Genomic DNA, 14,061 nt, shown 5'->3' with positions numbered 1-14,061 from the left:
AGGGTGAACTCTGCCAGGCCCCCCACTGCCCACCCCTTCCTCCACAACACTCCCTGCCCCAACGCCCACACCATGGAGCACCCAACTGCACTCCCCTCCCACTTTTCCTGGACAAATGACAGCAAGCACTTGTGGCTGAACTTAAACTGCTTTTTCTTTTAGAACTTTTTTTTTAACTATAAATAAAACAAGAACAAACTATATACAACATGTGTGGAACAAAAGTAATGTGTACAAATAAAACAATAGTAATAAAAAAGTTTGTTCACTAATAAAGAGAAAACCAGGGATGATAAAGGGGAGAACTATTTACATGGGGGGACGGGGCAAACAAATTAATAAGTCACAACTATATACAAGGGGGGGGGCACATCCCGGGCCCCTCGCCCCTAAAGTCCAGCACTGGGTGTGGACGGCCGGGAGCCCCACCACGGCCACAGCCCTGTCCGGGGCTGGCTGGGGGCGGGGCGGACCGGAAGATATGCCCGGCGAGTCTCAGCTGGCTCCAGGGGTCCCTCGACGCTCCGGCCCTCGGTGGTGGGTGGCGGGGCGACGGCGGACGGGACGGCGACATGTGGAGCAGCTGGTGGTGCGGCGGGTGGAGCAGGCAGGGTGCGTGCTGCGGCGGCCGGCGCGGCATGGGGGGCCAGGTAGTCCACCAGGCGGTTGAAAGTCTCCATGTAGGCCCCCCATGCCTCTTGGCGCCAGGCCAGCACCCGCTCCTGCAGGTGCAGGTGGCGTTGCTCCACCTGCAGGTGCTGCTCCGCAACCTCCAGCTGCCGACGGTGGATGGCCAGCAGCTGGGGGTCTGTCGCCGTCGGCTGGTGGTGGTGCGGGGTCCGCCGTCTAGCCCGCCGTGGGGCCGGTCGGTCCTTGGCCGAGGGGCTTGCCTGGAGCGATAGTCCCGGAGGGCTCTCCGGGACAACTGATGCCTCGCCGGCGCTCTCTTCTGGTCCTTCCGATGGTGCAGCTGCGGGACACAGGAGAGGAGGCGGGGAAGAAGAATGGAGACAGGCGTTAGTGTGGGCCCCAAGCCGTGGCCTTTGTCCCCCCAGCCCTGTGCTGCAGGTTCCCCATCCCCGTCCCCGGGAGATGCTGCTGTGATGGATGGGGTTCAGGGGTCCCCCTGCACTGCACCCCGTCCCCTGGTGGGAGCGACTCTCACTTCACTCCGCAGGGTCTGACAGGAGAGGTTTCTTAGGCCACAGATGCCCAGTTTCTCCCAGGAGTGACAGCACCAGCTGTCGGAAGAGACAGTCCTTCCAACCCGTCCTGGGGAGAAGACCCCAAGGGGTGCCCCTCTGGGATGCAGCTTTCCCTCTCCTCAGGCTGGCTGCCTTCCAGCTCTCCCTTCCCCTAGCCTCTACCTGTGGCACCCGCCCCGCTCCCCCCATTCAAAGCCAGCTCGGCTCCTCCCTCCTCTTTGTTCAGGGCAGAGGTGTCACCTGCCAGCTGTAGCCCCAGGCTCTTGTTGCTCATATCTAGCCTGAGTCTCTCTTTTGCACTCCCCCCACTCCATCACATGCTGCTGCTGCTGCTGCTGCTGCTGGGGGGTGTCCCACCCCCTCCTCCCGGGGGCCCCTCGAGGTTCCGCTCCCCCCTGCCCCGGGGATGGGGCATGGCACTGTCGTGCGGGGTGGGGTGGGGGGCAGGGGCTGATGCACTGCTGTGGGGGACATGGCCCTGCTGTCTTTGGGGCCATGGCCATGTGAGCATGTGGGGGGCGCTGGACACATATCTATTACCCCCCGCCCCTCAAGCCCAGGGGTGTACACCAGAGGGGGGTACATACCTGTTGGTCCACTCCCACGGTCCGGAGATCCCCGGGGGGCGGAGGCCCGGCTGCTGCTCCGGGATGGCAGGAGGAGGATCTGCAGCCCGGATTCTGCGGAGGAGGAGCCCCCCTCCTCCTCCTCCTCCTCCTCCTCCTCCTGCCGCGATGGCCCGGGGGTGGGCTCCGGGGGGGGGCCCCCAGGGTGCGGGGCTTACCTCCGGGGCGGACTCCGGCTGCAGGGCCTGCTGGGGCTCGTCAGCCGAAGTATCAAGGGTGGCCGGAGGGGAGGAGGTGTGCCGGGGGCCCAGGATGTCCCTGAGCTCCCTGTAAAAGGGGCAAGTGATGGGGGCGGCCCCAGATCAGCTGGCCGCATCCCGGGCCCGGGAGTAACCCTGCCGCAGCTCCTTCACCTTACTCCTGACGTGATCAGGAGTGCGGGCAGGGTGACCCTGGGCAGCCAGGCCGTCGGCCAGCCGAGCGAACGCATCCGCGTTCCGCCTCTTGCTCCCCATTACCTGGAGCACCTCCTCCTCGCTCCAGAGCCCCAGCAGGTCCCGCAGCTCGGCCTCCGTCTAGGAGGGTCCCCGCTGCCGCTTGCCGGCCTGGCTGCCAGCCTGGCTGGGCTGGCTGCCCTGGCTCCCCTTGGGGGGGGTCCCCTGGGGGCGCTGGGGGGGCTGCCGGGCGGCCATTAAAGGTCCTGTGCTTCCTGTGGCTGCCGAGGGACATGCAGGCTGGCCGCCTGTCTGAGCTGCTGCCTGCACATTCCCTCAGCTTCCTGCACAGGAAAGGAGTGGGAGGGGACCTTTAAGGGGCCGCTCCATGCGGCCACCATTGAGCTGAGGGGCTGGAGAGAGCGTCTCTCAACCCCTCAGCTGATGGCCGCCATGGAGGATCCCGCAATTTCGACGTTGCGGGACACGCAACGACTACACGGTCCCTACTTCGACGTTGAACGTTGAAGTAGGGCGCTATTCCTATCCCCTCATGGGGTTAGCGGCTTTGACGTCTCGCCACCTAACATCAAAGTTAACTTTGAAATAGCACCTGACACGTGTAACTGTGATGGGCGCTATTTCGAAGTTAGTGCCGCTACTTCGAAGTAGCGTGCACGTGTAGACACGGCTATGGTGTCCCTGAGTAGCCATAGTGCCAACACTGGCTAGCTTGCACCACTGCAGGGGGAGAGGAGCCTCAAACCTTGGCTGTAGGTTCCTCACCCCGCTTTAAAGCCTGAAAACAATGACCTAGTCCTATATCTCCTATGTAAATTAGTGATGTGTTGCCCCAAGAACCATGATTATACATAAACACATACACAAAGGTGCGGCTGGACCACCAATGTTAAAATGAGATGTGGAAACAGTGATCAAATGTTAAAATGAAGATACACAAGGGAGAGGGGAAGTAAATGGCAAAGCGTGTAAGTTAAAATATAGGTGACTGATAAGGGAAAATAAAGAAGTCTATGAAATATCCATGACCTATAAGCTAAATGACATTAAAGCATTAAAATAATATTAGGATCAAACTAGAGACCTCGGTCAGATACAGGGTCATTGCTAGATGCAGAGGGTAGAACTATAAAGAGTGATATAGAGAAAAGGCAGAACAGGTCAATAAATATGTCTGTTCTGGATTTGGAATAGCTTTATGAGGTAAAAAATTTGGAGCTAGTGTTCTAGTCTGTTTCTGGTCTGGGCTTAAGTCTCACTATTTGCACCCTATGACTTAACTGATGCTTCATCTTTTGAAGTCAATTGGTACAAAACCAGGGTTTCAGCACGCAAACTAAGTTGCTTCTTAAGATCTCCTAAATTAATGGACGGCATAGTACTTCAACATAAACATTTAAAATTGGTTCCACTGCTTCCATTTTGTTCAAGCATACATAACACCTTGCACACACTACATTTCAGTGTTTGAATGCCAAGACATTTTAAATAACATTTTACGCTTATACAATTTGCAGATGACACCAAACTCAGAGGGTTGGCAGTCACTTCAGAAGATGGATTAAAATTCAAAATGACCTCGGCAAATTACAGAACTGGTTTGAACTAAATTAGATTAAATAAAGGCACGTGTGAAATACTTGTTAGGAAGAGAAAGTCAAATGCATAACTACAAAGTGGCCAATATCCCACTAGGTGATAGTACTGCTGAAAAGGAACATGTGGATTTATAGCAGAATAAGTAGATCACAAACTGAATGTGATTCGACTATATGATGCAGCTGCAAAATCTAATCGGCTGGTAAGCTAGCGAAAACAGTGCAGGTGTTAAACGAAGAAGGGAAGTACGGACTGATTACGACCATCGATAAAACAAAAACAATGGAGATAAGGAAATAGGAAGGAAGATCAGTATTGATGGTATTGAACTAGAAAATGTAGAGAAGTTCACATGTCTGGGGAGCAACATAACGTATGATCTAGACTGTAAGAAAGAAATAGCGACTAGAATAGCAAAAGCAAGAGTGAGTTTGAAGGCGATGGATAAGATCTGGAAAAGCAAAGCAATCAGCTTAAGAACGAAGCTGAGCATCTTGAAAAACGTGTGTATTCAGCAGCATGTTGTACGGATGTGAGACATGGGTGGTAACAAAAGATTTGAAAAGAAGAATATTAGCATTTGAAAGGAGTGGTTATAGAAAGATTCTAAGACTAGGATGGATGCAGAATGTCACCAATGAGGAATTACATAGAAAGAAACAGCCGAAATAGGACCTACTGCAGAAGGTTAACAAATGGACGCTACAACTATTTGGACATATTTGCAGAATGAACGACGAATGAAAAAACAAGACTCTGGTATTCGGCTTAATGGACAGTTCGAATAGGAGAGGCAGACCCCACAGAGAATGGATAGATGATATAGTAGATTGGTGCGGAGCTAGTCTATAGACACTAAGCCACTCCACACTGGACAGGGAAAGATGGAAGGAAATAGTGAGAGAGGCATCAGACACCAATGGGCACTCAGCCCATGGTTATTGATGATGATGATGATGTACCAACATGACTGTTGTATGCAGGACACAGGATGTAACAGTCTCAGCACTGGTGAAAACCCCATCTGGAGGGAGTTCCTGTGTCCAGTTGTGGGTGCCACACTTTAGGAAAGATGATACAGTAGGGCTTGTTATAAAGAGGATGGCGATCAATTGTTCTCCATGCCAACTAAAGGCAGGACAAGAAGTGATGTTTAAGCTGCACCTAAGAAGGTGTAGATTCAGACCTGCTTGCAGTGTGTGTGAGTTTGTGTGTGTGTGTGCACATGCACAAAGGGTGTGAAATTCCCCCCTTGTGTCCAGTTTCTCTCCCTTCTTCCTTGCTGTGCTGTGCAGGGGGGAGCCTGCAAGGCACAATGGGGAAACCCAATGCAACCTGGGAGCTGTAGTTCCTTGCCCAGCTCCCTGCCGAGAGAGCTGGTCCTGGAGCAGGGAAGGGACCATATTTCCCTGCATGCCCTTGACCGCTAGCAACAGGAAAGGGAGGGGGACTAATATTTTAGAATATTATTCTTCACTTACAAAATTACAGCAAGATTGCAGAAGGTAATTTCTATAAAACCTTCATTACTGTGTAAATGTATAGTGTGTTATAACAGAATCATTTTACCAATCAGTTTCTGCTCACATTTTTCATGAACCTCTCTTTTGCACATTCATTGCACAACTATTTTGAACTCCTTTATATTTTTTAAAAAATGTGGTCCACATGTACAAAATAATCTCACACACATCCCCACAGAGAAATTCCTGCATCTGGGCCTGAGATTAGATATTAAGAAAAACTAGGGTAGCTATGTTCTGGAACAGACTCCCAGGGAGGCTGTGTTAATACCTGTTTTCAGAACAGGTTAGACAAATATCTGTCAGGGATGGTCTAGGTTTACTTGATCCTGCCTCACTGCAGGGAGTTGGACATGGCATTTCGAGGTCCCTTCCAGCCCTATGTTTCTATGAATTTACTCATCGGCTACGTCTACACGTGCACGCTACATCGAAATAGCTTATTTCGATGTAGCGACATCGAAATAGTCTATTTCGATGAATAACATCTACACGTCCTCCGGGGCTGGCAACGTCAACGTTCAACTTCGACGTTGGGCAGCACCACATCGAAATAGGCGCTGCAAGGGAACGTCTACACACCAAAGTAGCACACATCGAAATAAGGGTGCCAGGAACAGCTGCAGACAGGGTCACAGGGCGGACTCAACAGCAAGCCACCCCTTAAAGGGCCCTTCCCAGACACAGTTGCACTAAACAACACAAGATCCACAGAGCTGACAACTGGTTGCAGACCCTGTGCATGCAGCATGGATCCCCAGCTGCAGCAGCAGCAGCCAGAAGCCCTGGGCTAAGGGCTGCTGCACATGATGACCATAGAGCCCCGCAGGGGCTGGAGAGAGAGCATCTCTCAACCCCTCAGCTGATGGCCACCATGGCGGACCCCGCTATTTCGATGGTGCGGGATGCTGATCGTCTACACGTGCCCTACTTCAACGTTCAACTTCGCAGTAGGGCGCTATTCCCATCCCCTCATGGGGTTAGCTACTTCGACGTCTCATCACCTAACGTCGATTTCAACTTCGAAATAGTGCCCAACACATGTAGCCGTGACGGGCGCTATTTCGAAGTTGGCACCGCTACTTCGAAGTAGTGTGCACGTGTAGACACGGCCATCCTGTTTTAACTTTATAGTGGTGACACTGTATCCCAACTGAACTAATGCATGCTACATCTCTTATAGTCACATGTTGCTTGCTTTGAACATATCTAATTTATGTGACAAATCCTGAGACTCTAAATTCGAAGGCGATTGATATACATTTAATAATTAGCTAATATAAATAGTAAATCTGACTGCAGTTCCGTGTGAAGGCCCTTTGGACATATTAGTTGCCAATATCTGTTAATGAGCAGGTGCCATCACAGAACAAAGTTTCAAAACTTTCTCATAAGAACTTTTCCCTCTGAGTGGAAGAACTGTCCTGAGGATACAGGAATGATAATGAAATCAGGTGAGTCAAAACAAAGGCACACCCACAATAAGCCAAGAATTAGTGGCTATTGCCTTTAGTATTATTTGCTAAGATCCAAATGTCAACCTTATTGAAACTAATTAATAGGATCTAGTGGGTTCAGTAGTTATGATTCTAGTTTATTATTAGGCACTGAAACCATACTTGGCCCCATACAAAACACACAACATGAGCCTCATCTAGGCTTGCCAGTTTTGGCTAGATGAACCCTAAACATTTCGTCACATGGCATAATTTTTAATTATAGATTAATCTTTAATTTCTGAAGACTCCAGGGCAATTCTGGAGAGCTGGCAATCCTCGTCCCCTCTGCAAGAACATACCATCTTAGAAAGACATATGTACTTAGAAACCACCACGACAGAGAAAATTGGTGTTTTAAAATGATACCAGAATGCCCACAGGGAGGGAGGTGGAAAAGGTGAATCACAGGCAGGGGTATGATGAGGAGGTGGTTTGGCAAGCCAAGTGATGGGAGGCAAATATTTGGCATAAGTTTGTTTCACTGTTTCCTGAGAGATTTTCATTACAAATTCTAGTGCTGCAGGTTTTCACATCATGCTACTTTTTGCATCCATCATTTTGTTCTAGATGTAGACAAACGTGTGCAAGTTGCCACATGTAATCAACAAAAAGCAAACTTTCCCATGCAACGCCCTGGTGGTAATGGTATTGCATGGTGCCTAACAAACTGTAGGCAAGAAGACAGTTATGACCTTCTGTCTCATTCCTGAAAACAAAGACAGTGGATTATAACATTCTTCAAAGCTTCCATGCGTCAGTGCTAGAGAAACAATCTGGCAGCCAAATGCCCTTGCCAAAGAACTGCACTTTTGTCCAAATGAATCTGGCAGAGAACTATGGTCAACATTTTCAAACTTGGGGAGCACTTAGAGTTAATGTCCATGGCCATATGTAAGCTCTGATCCACAATCAGGTACACATGGATGGAGACAAGGCATCCACTTGTGTGGGTCCAATGACAGGAGCAGGACTCTAGGCACCTAAAAAGACAGGATCTGATTTTCAATGGTACTCAGCACTCACATCTCATATTTAGTGTTGTGGGTGCTCAGCACATTTTTGTAGCAGATCACTCTAATATAGGGGCATAAATAAGAAGGTACATGCCTAATTTTAGGCAGTCACATTTAAATGCTTTGGCCCATATTATATTGTCCCTGCCTGGGCGGCTGGGAACCACTGCTTCCTACTACATGAAACAACAGACCAGCTCACCTGTCTTTTCATAACCCCGCTCCAAGATTAACCACTAAAGCTGCCCATCCAGTTGGGTCTTGTGTTTACTGGACAACAGCAGACGGTCAGGTTCTGTTCCCTGTGCCATGTAACTACCAGTGTGTCAGTGCAACCACAGAGCGTTACAGCATCATCTTCTGAGCAGGACATCTGGGCTTCAAATATTGCGCAACAGATGACCTTCTGTTTGCAGACCCAAAAAAAAAAAAAATTAGGGCAGATGTGGGAGGTCTCTGAGCCATCCCTTATTATTTGCGACAGTAGCCACAAGCTGGTGATGAGCACGTCCCCCACATGTATACAGTCAGATATGCAAGGCCTGGTTTTATTAGGACAGGTCCCTGTGGGCACTGGAATGGATGAGAACAGTGGATTAAGTTGCTCATTGCCCACATGGTTTTAACTTCCTGACCCTGTGTGTGAGAGCAGTCTTGAAAACTTACCAGCCCAGGCACAAAAACTGCCTGGCTATATTTTAGCATGATGACCGTAAGGAGCTGGAAAAAATGATATTCCACTTTCCTCAGGCCACTCAGTAAAATTTTGCCAGGCTGGCTGAGTGTGTTGTTAGCTGTAACTAGAGAGCCATTTAGGCAGAACATTACTGATATTCTGCAAAGGATGCTCAAATCTCTCTTCTGTGTTACACATCAGAATGACAACATCCAAAAGTCAGCTACCAGAAAACACCTGTACCTGGATGTGCCCACCTCTTCTCTGCCTGCCTATTGAAGAGCCATCCACCCTTCCTTAAATTGTTTTGTTTTCCCCTAATAATTACTTCAACAGCTATTTGAGTCAGGGTGTTTTGGAACTCCCAGAGCTTGGATCAGGCACAGCAGGAGAAGAAAATCTTGTCTTCCTCAGATTACGGGTGGAAAGTCACAGTAGGCACCTCTCTGGTTATAGCTCTTCACAGCTGTCTGACCCTGTCCTCTTAGGGCTAGTCTACACTAGAAACATAACAAAGGTGCAGCTGCTCTGCTGTAGTACAACTAGTGAAAATGCTTTATGCTAACGAGAGTGAGCTCTCTCATCAGCATAATACATCCACCTCTGTGAGAGGTGGTAGCTTGGTCAGTGGGAGAAAGTCTCACACAAACAGAACGGTCCGCACCAGTGCTTAGGTTGGTGTAACTTACATCATGTGGGGGTGGGGGGTAACTTATTTATCTTCCTGAGCAACATAAGATACTGATGTGACCAGTAGTGGAGACCAGGCTTTAGGTGGGGGCCAGTGGTACAGCAGTTCAGCTTCTTGCTGTCCCTGACAAATGCATACACAGAAATCTAAGGCACTTCAGAGGATCCAAGTTTTATTATAATTTAAAAAATGATGAAGAAGCCTCTCTACAAAAAGAGAAAAGGAGGGTTTGATCTATGGCTGTCTCTGTGGTGCTCAATGGGGGATCAGAAAGTAACTAAATTTGCAGTTCTCATCCTGTGCATCTGCAATATCTGGCATTAAGAGTGACCATATTTTCTGTAATCCCCTTTCAATTACATTGAAAGTGATGGGTTTAATTTAAGCCAGCTGTGAATGAAGATCCTCTTTTAACTGGTTTAAAATGTGTATATATATAAATCCCCAAATTACTTCCATGTTCTTTGCCCTATTTACATTAAATACCTTTAAAAATGCAGCATTGTACAGACTGAAATTCAAGGCCTAAATTTAGATTTACACAAGGCCTTTTTGTTGAGGGAAAACTCTTCATTGGTATGGCTCTTCTTTAGTCTCTATCATGTTTTACAAAAGTCAGCAAGTAAGACCCTACTTTGGACACCCTCCTTCTTGGAGAATGTGGGTGGGCAGGTATAATAGGCCAGGGAAGGCAATGCCAACAACCTATCCACAAAAAACTGGCTCACAGTGCCCCCACCACCCCCAAGAACCCCACTGCCTCCTCACTCCAACTCCTCCCTTCAAAGGTCCCAGATGCCCACTGCATACTTCCTCTTGGGGATGGGGCAGCAAGGACTGAGGTGGAGAGCTGGGAGACTAAGGCGGCTTATCTGGGTGCTGCTGACTCAACAGTGGAGTGAGGCCTTCAGGGCAGGAGGAGCTGGCACTTGAGGAGGCTGCCAGAGACTTGTCCCAGTGCTGAGGCCAGCCTGGTGTTCTGCGAGAAGGGAGAGGGAAGGCCTGGTGCTCAGAGAAGTTGCTGGTACTTTGGCCCACTGCTGTGGCTGGTCTGGCACTTGAGGGGTTGGCCCGTGGCTGGGCCTAATGCTAGGAGCAGCCTAACTTTAGTGGCACTGGGCTGGCCTGGTGCTTGGGGAGGCTGACGGCTCACCCAGGCACTAGGGCTGGCCCAGTACTCAGGGGCCAGGGGAATGGAACCTCAATCTGGTGCTGAGAGGCAGCATTTTGGGGGTTGGCAGTAGTAGCTGAGTCCAATATGGCTGGGGTGAACCGGTCAGAGATCCTGTGGTCTTGGGGCCCCCTCACAACTTTCCCTTTTATCAGGGTCTTTGGGGTGTTGGCATGTGGAGGCAGGGCCTTGGGGAGAAGGGCAGAGCTGATGTACTTGCCTGCCCAAAGCAGAGGTTCTCCCACTGACCAGGACGGAGAACTTCCTGATGCTCCTTTTTTCCATTTTTCAACCAAGAGTAGAAAAGTTAGAATCATGGTGCACTTAGAATCACATGAAGGTTTCATCTGCTTAGCAAGTCCTGACTATTTAGGTGCCAACCTTGCTGCTTCTCAGGACTGTCCATCCTATTGATGGTATCTCCCCATTACCTGTCTGTGGAGGTGTAGTAGTTAGGCCAGAATTGCTGTATATGGTACCAGGTTTGCTCTGTTGTCACACACTATGCACACCTCTTTTCATTTCCACCAGCAAACCTGCATATTGCCACTGATGACAATGGGGAACAGAAGCTGGCAGGAAGATGACAAGTCACTTGCCTGGGTGATCATTGTGTCCTGTGGTCCGTTGTTCCTGTGGGCCATCATTTCCAATTTCATTGGTTCTGTCCAGGATTCCAGAACCATCTGCATTACGTGGCCAGGGTTCATTCTGTGGGACAGTTGGGATCCATTCCTTGGACCGTTGGGGTTCATGCCCAGCACAAGGAGAAAGAAGGTACTGTTGTTTTCTCTTATTGTCTTTCAGTCATCCCAGTGCATTAAGTTAGTGGGCTCCAGACTTCAAGTCCTTCCATTCACTGCTAACATGTGAGCCATTTTGTTGTTTGTATAGATGTCCATTAATTCTCTAATAAGGGTTCTGTTTAAGACCATATTGGTCTAATAAATCTTACTGTATTTACTTCTTACCCTGTTGGCTTCATTCTTAACTACACTAGTGACAGATATGGGAGAGGAAAGAGTCTGTGGATTAGCCCATCTTCTCAGCAGCCTCATAAAGTAAACACCTTTAATCCATTTTGGGCTAACAGTTTGACATTCCCTTTGCGTGCTTCATTTTTCTGAGCTGGCTGGGTTATGAACTAAATGAGAATCCAGTTCTCTGTACAGCTTGGCCCTTTTCATGCTTATAAGACCAGATGGGATAGCATAACACCCACATACACAAGTGTTTAAGAAGGCAAGCAGTGCCTTGGGTTCCTTACTGTAGGGCTGCCTAGCAGAGTACGAAAATCAACGTGACAGCCTTTGCTGGGAGAAGTAGACTTCTCGAGACTTGGGCCACATTGACGCTACCACTGATGTCAGCAAAACTTATGTCACTCAGGAGTGTGAAAAAACAAGTGCTGGTGAGCAATGTAGTAGGCTGGTGAATGGGCTTCTCCCTTGATATAGCTACCACTGCTCATTTATTATGCAGATGGGAGCATGCGCTCCTATTGGCATTGAGTGACTGCAAGAGTGATCTTACATCAGTGCAGCTGCATTGGTACAGCTGTACTGCTGTAAGCTCACCAGTAGAAATGACCTTAGAAGGGCAAATGAGTTACAGAACAATATAGGCCACATGCAGTTACCCCAACTATTAGTCTGGTTCGATACAGACACTTTTCAATTTTAAGTTTGTCAACAAAGTTCACAGGGTCTGTCCCATAGTAGTTTGAGATGGGAATGTCTTATTAGGTAGGGTCCATTCTTCTTGAAGGGTAGAATATAATCCTCCCAAACAGAGATCCTCCTATTCACTTTCCAACTGATATACTTTGGTCTGAGACTTTTCATCCACTCCAAGGTCAAAGACAAGGCATGACACAAGTATAACGTTTAATAAGCAAATTCAGGTTTGTTAGGAGGAAGACTTGGCACTTTCGCTGCATAAGCATTAAGATCAGTCTGAGTATGCTTAGTTTTCAGAGTGGCCTTATCCCTGGCCTCCACATGCAGCATCAACACAGAATTCAGAGCATTGGTCCTAAAAGATCATCTTAGTTTCCATGATCCCCAAAAACACTGTGATCCAGAAAGAGGATGCAGCTGAACATATGCAGGTTCTGCAATATGGGCCCTGAGAACATAACCAGTCTCAGCAACAGGCCTCCAGCTGTGGGTCTGCTTTCCAGAAAGGCTCATGCTGAGCCCCATTTTAATGTTATTCAGGTCAGGGTGTGAAACATGTTTTTTGATCGTCTTCATGAACTGATCAGCAAAAAGTCTGACGCAGACAAAGTTATGCTCTTCTGCTAGGGCGGAACACTGAGCAAAAATGAAACTCTGTTGGAGGCCTTTATACTTTAATAATTTTGTGCAGCACATAAATACCATGGAGATAAGCACAATACAAAAAGCTAAGAGATGTACAACAGAATGAATGCTATGCACATTGTGTATGTCCATAACTCCTCCCTATACATTTGTGTTAGACAAAGCACTACTTTACCATAATAACACTTGCACGTCTTGAAAAATTGAATGGGAGGCTGAAGACCACAATAATGATGCAGCCCTGCTCCAAAGGCATTCTAGCAGTAAATGTTAACACTCCATATATGCTATTCACTGAAAGCTTCTAGTGCCTTATTTTCTTTACCAGTTTTTAAAGACCTAAGGCTTATTAGTATGGAATGCAAGACACTTGTCTTTGGCACAAATTAAAATTGGAATGTAGAAAAGTAAAAAATGTGTTGAACTAGCAGATACTTAGCTTAACAGGATTGTAGTAAACTCAGTGGTTTTCCCTTATTGAAGGCAATCTTTAGAGTCACTTCTATGTACTTTTCTGAAACCCTAGCTCCACTCACATACTAAACTGCAATCAAATTACCATGTCCAGCTCTGCAGTTTCAATCATTCATCCCATTTATAGGGGTCTTTTTGTCCTGAATTAGGCAAAATGTGAGCCCAACAGGAAATTAAGCAACTAGGCAAAATCAGGAAATTCACTGAACTGGCTTAGCCAGTGGAATGCCATTGCTATCTGCAAACTAAGGCTTCAAAGAGAACAGATTGAACTGCAGTCAGATTTATTTTCAGAAAGACTAATTGCTTTAATTTGTATCAGACTAGTAACCCTGAAAAAACACTGAGGCAGGTCTTTACATTGGTGTTTTGAGATTTGCTTTTTATTCTTAACACATGCATGCATACATATGAGGAAAGAAATATGCTTCTTCTAGAGCAAGCATCAGACTGCTGCATTCTTAGAGTTTGGCACTGAGATAAATTTTTACATTTAAAAGTTCAAAACAAACTGCAGCAGAAAATATACATTCAGAAATTGCTCCTTTCTCCTCAGACATAAATAAATAAATAAACAAATCTATGATGCTTTACTTTAAACCCCTGGTGTCTGACCAGCTTTTAAGCAGCAGTCACTATAGTTAACTATAATGGCTACTGCTATAGTGAACTAGCTATATTATTCTAAAACTGTATTTACTGTCCAAGCCAACTAGCCACACTCAACCGGCCAAATAGCCACATGTGGCTAGAGGCTAGCATGTTGGACATCACGGCCTTAAACGTTCACCACTTCTATTTATTTTTGTAATGGCCTCTAAACTTGTGCCTCCAATTTTGCTTGTGCAATATTTTTCTTAATCTG

General features: G+C 47.6%; 1 long non-coding RNA gene across 1 annotated transcript in view; it reads right to left on the bottom strand.

Moving 5' to 3' along the window:
* The window catches only part of LOC142012096 (uncharacterized), a 56,940-nt gene that overhangs the window by 34,017 nt on the left and 8,862 nt on the right, over positions 1-14,061 (bottom strand). The window lies entirely within an intron of this gene.

The sequence above is a fragment of the Carettochelys insculpta genome, chromosome 4, assembly GCF_033958435.1.
Source record: "Carettochelys insculpta isolate YL-2023 chromosome 4, ASM3395843v1, whole genome shotgun sequence".
NCBI lineage: Eukaryota > Metazoa > Chordata > Testudines > Carettochelyidae > Carettochelys > Carettochelys insculpta.
This window is presented reverse-complemented; position numbering and strand designations above follow the sequence as displayed.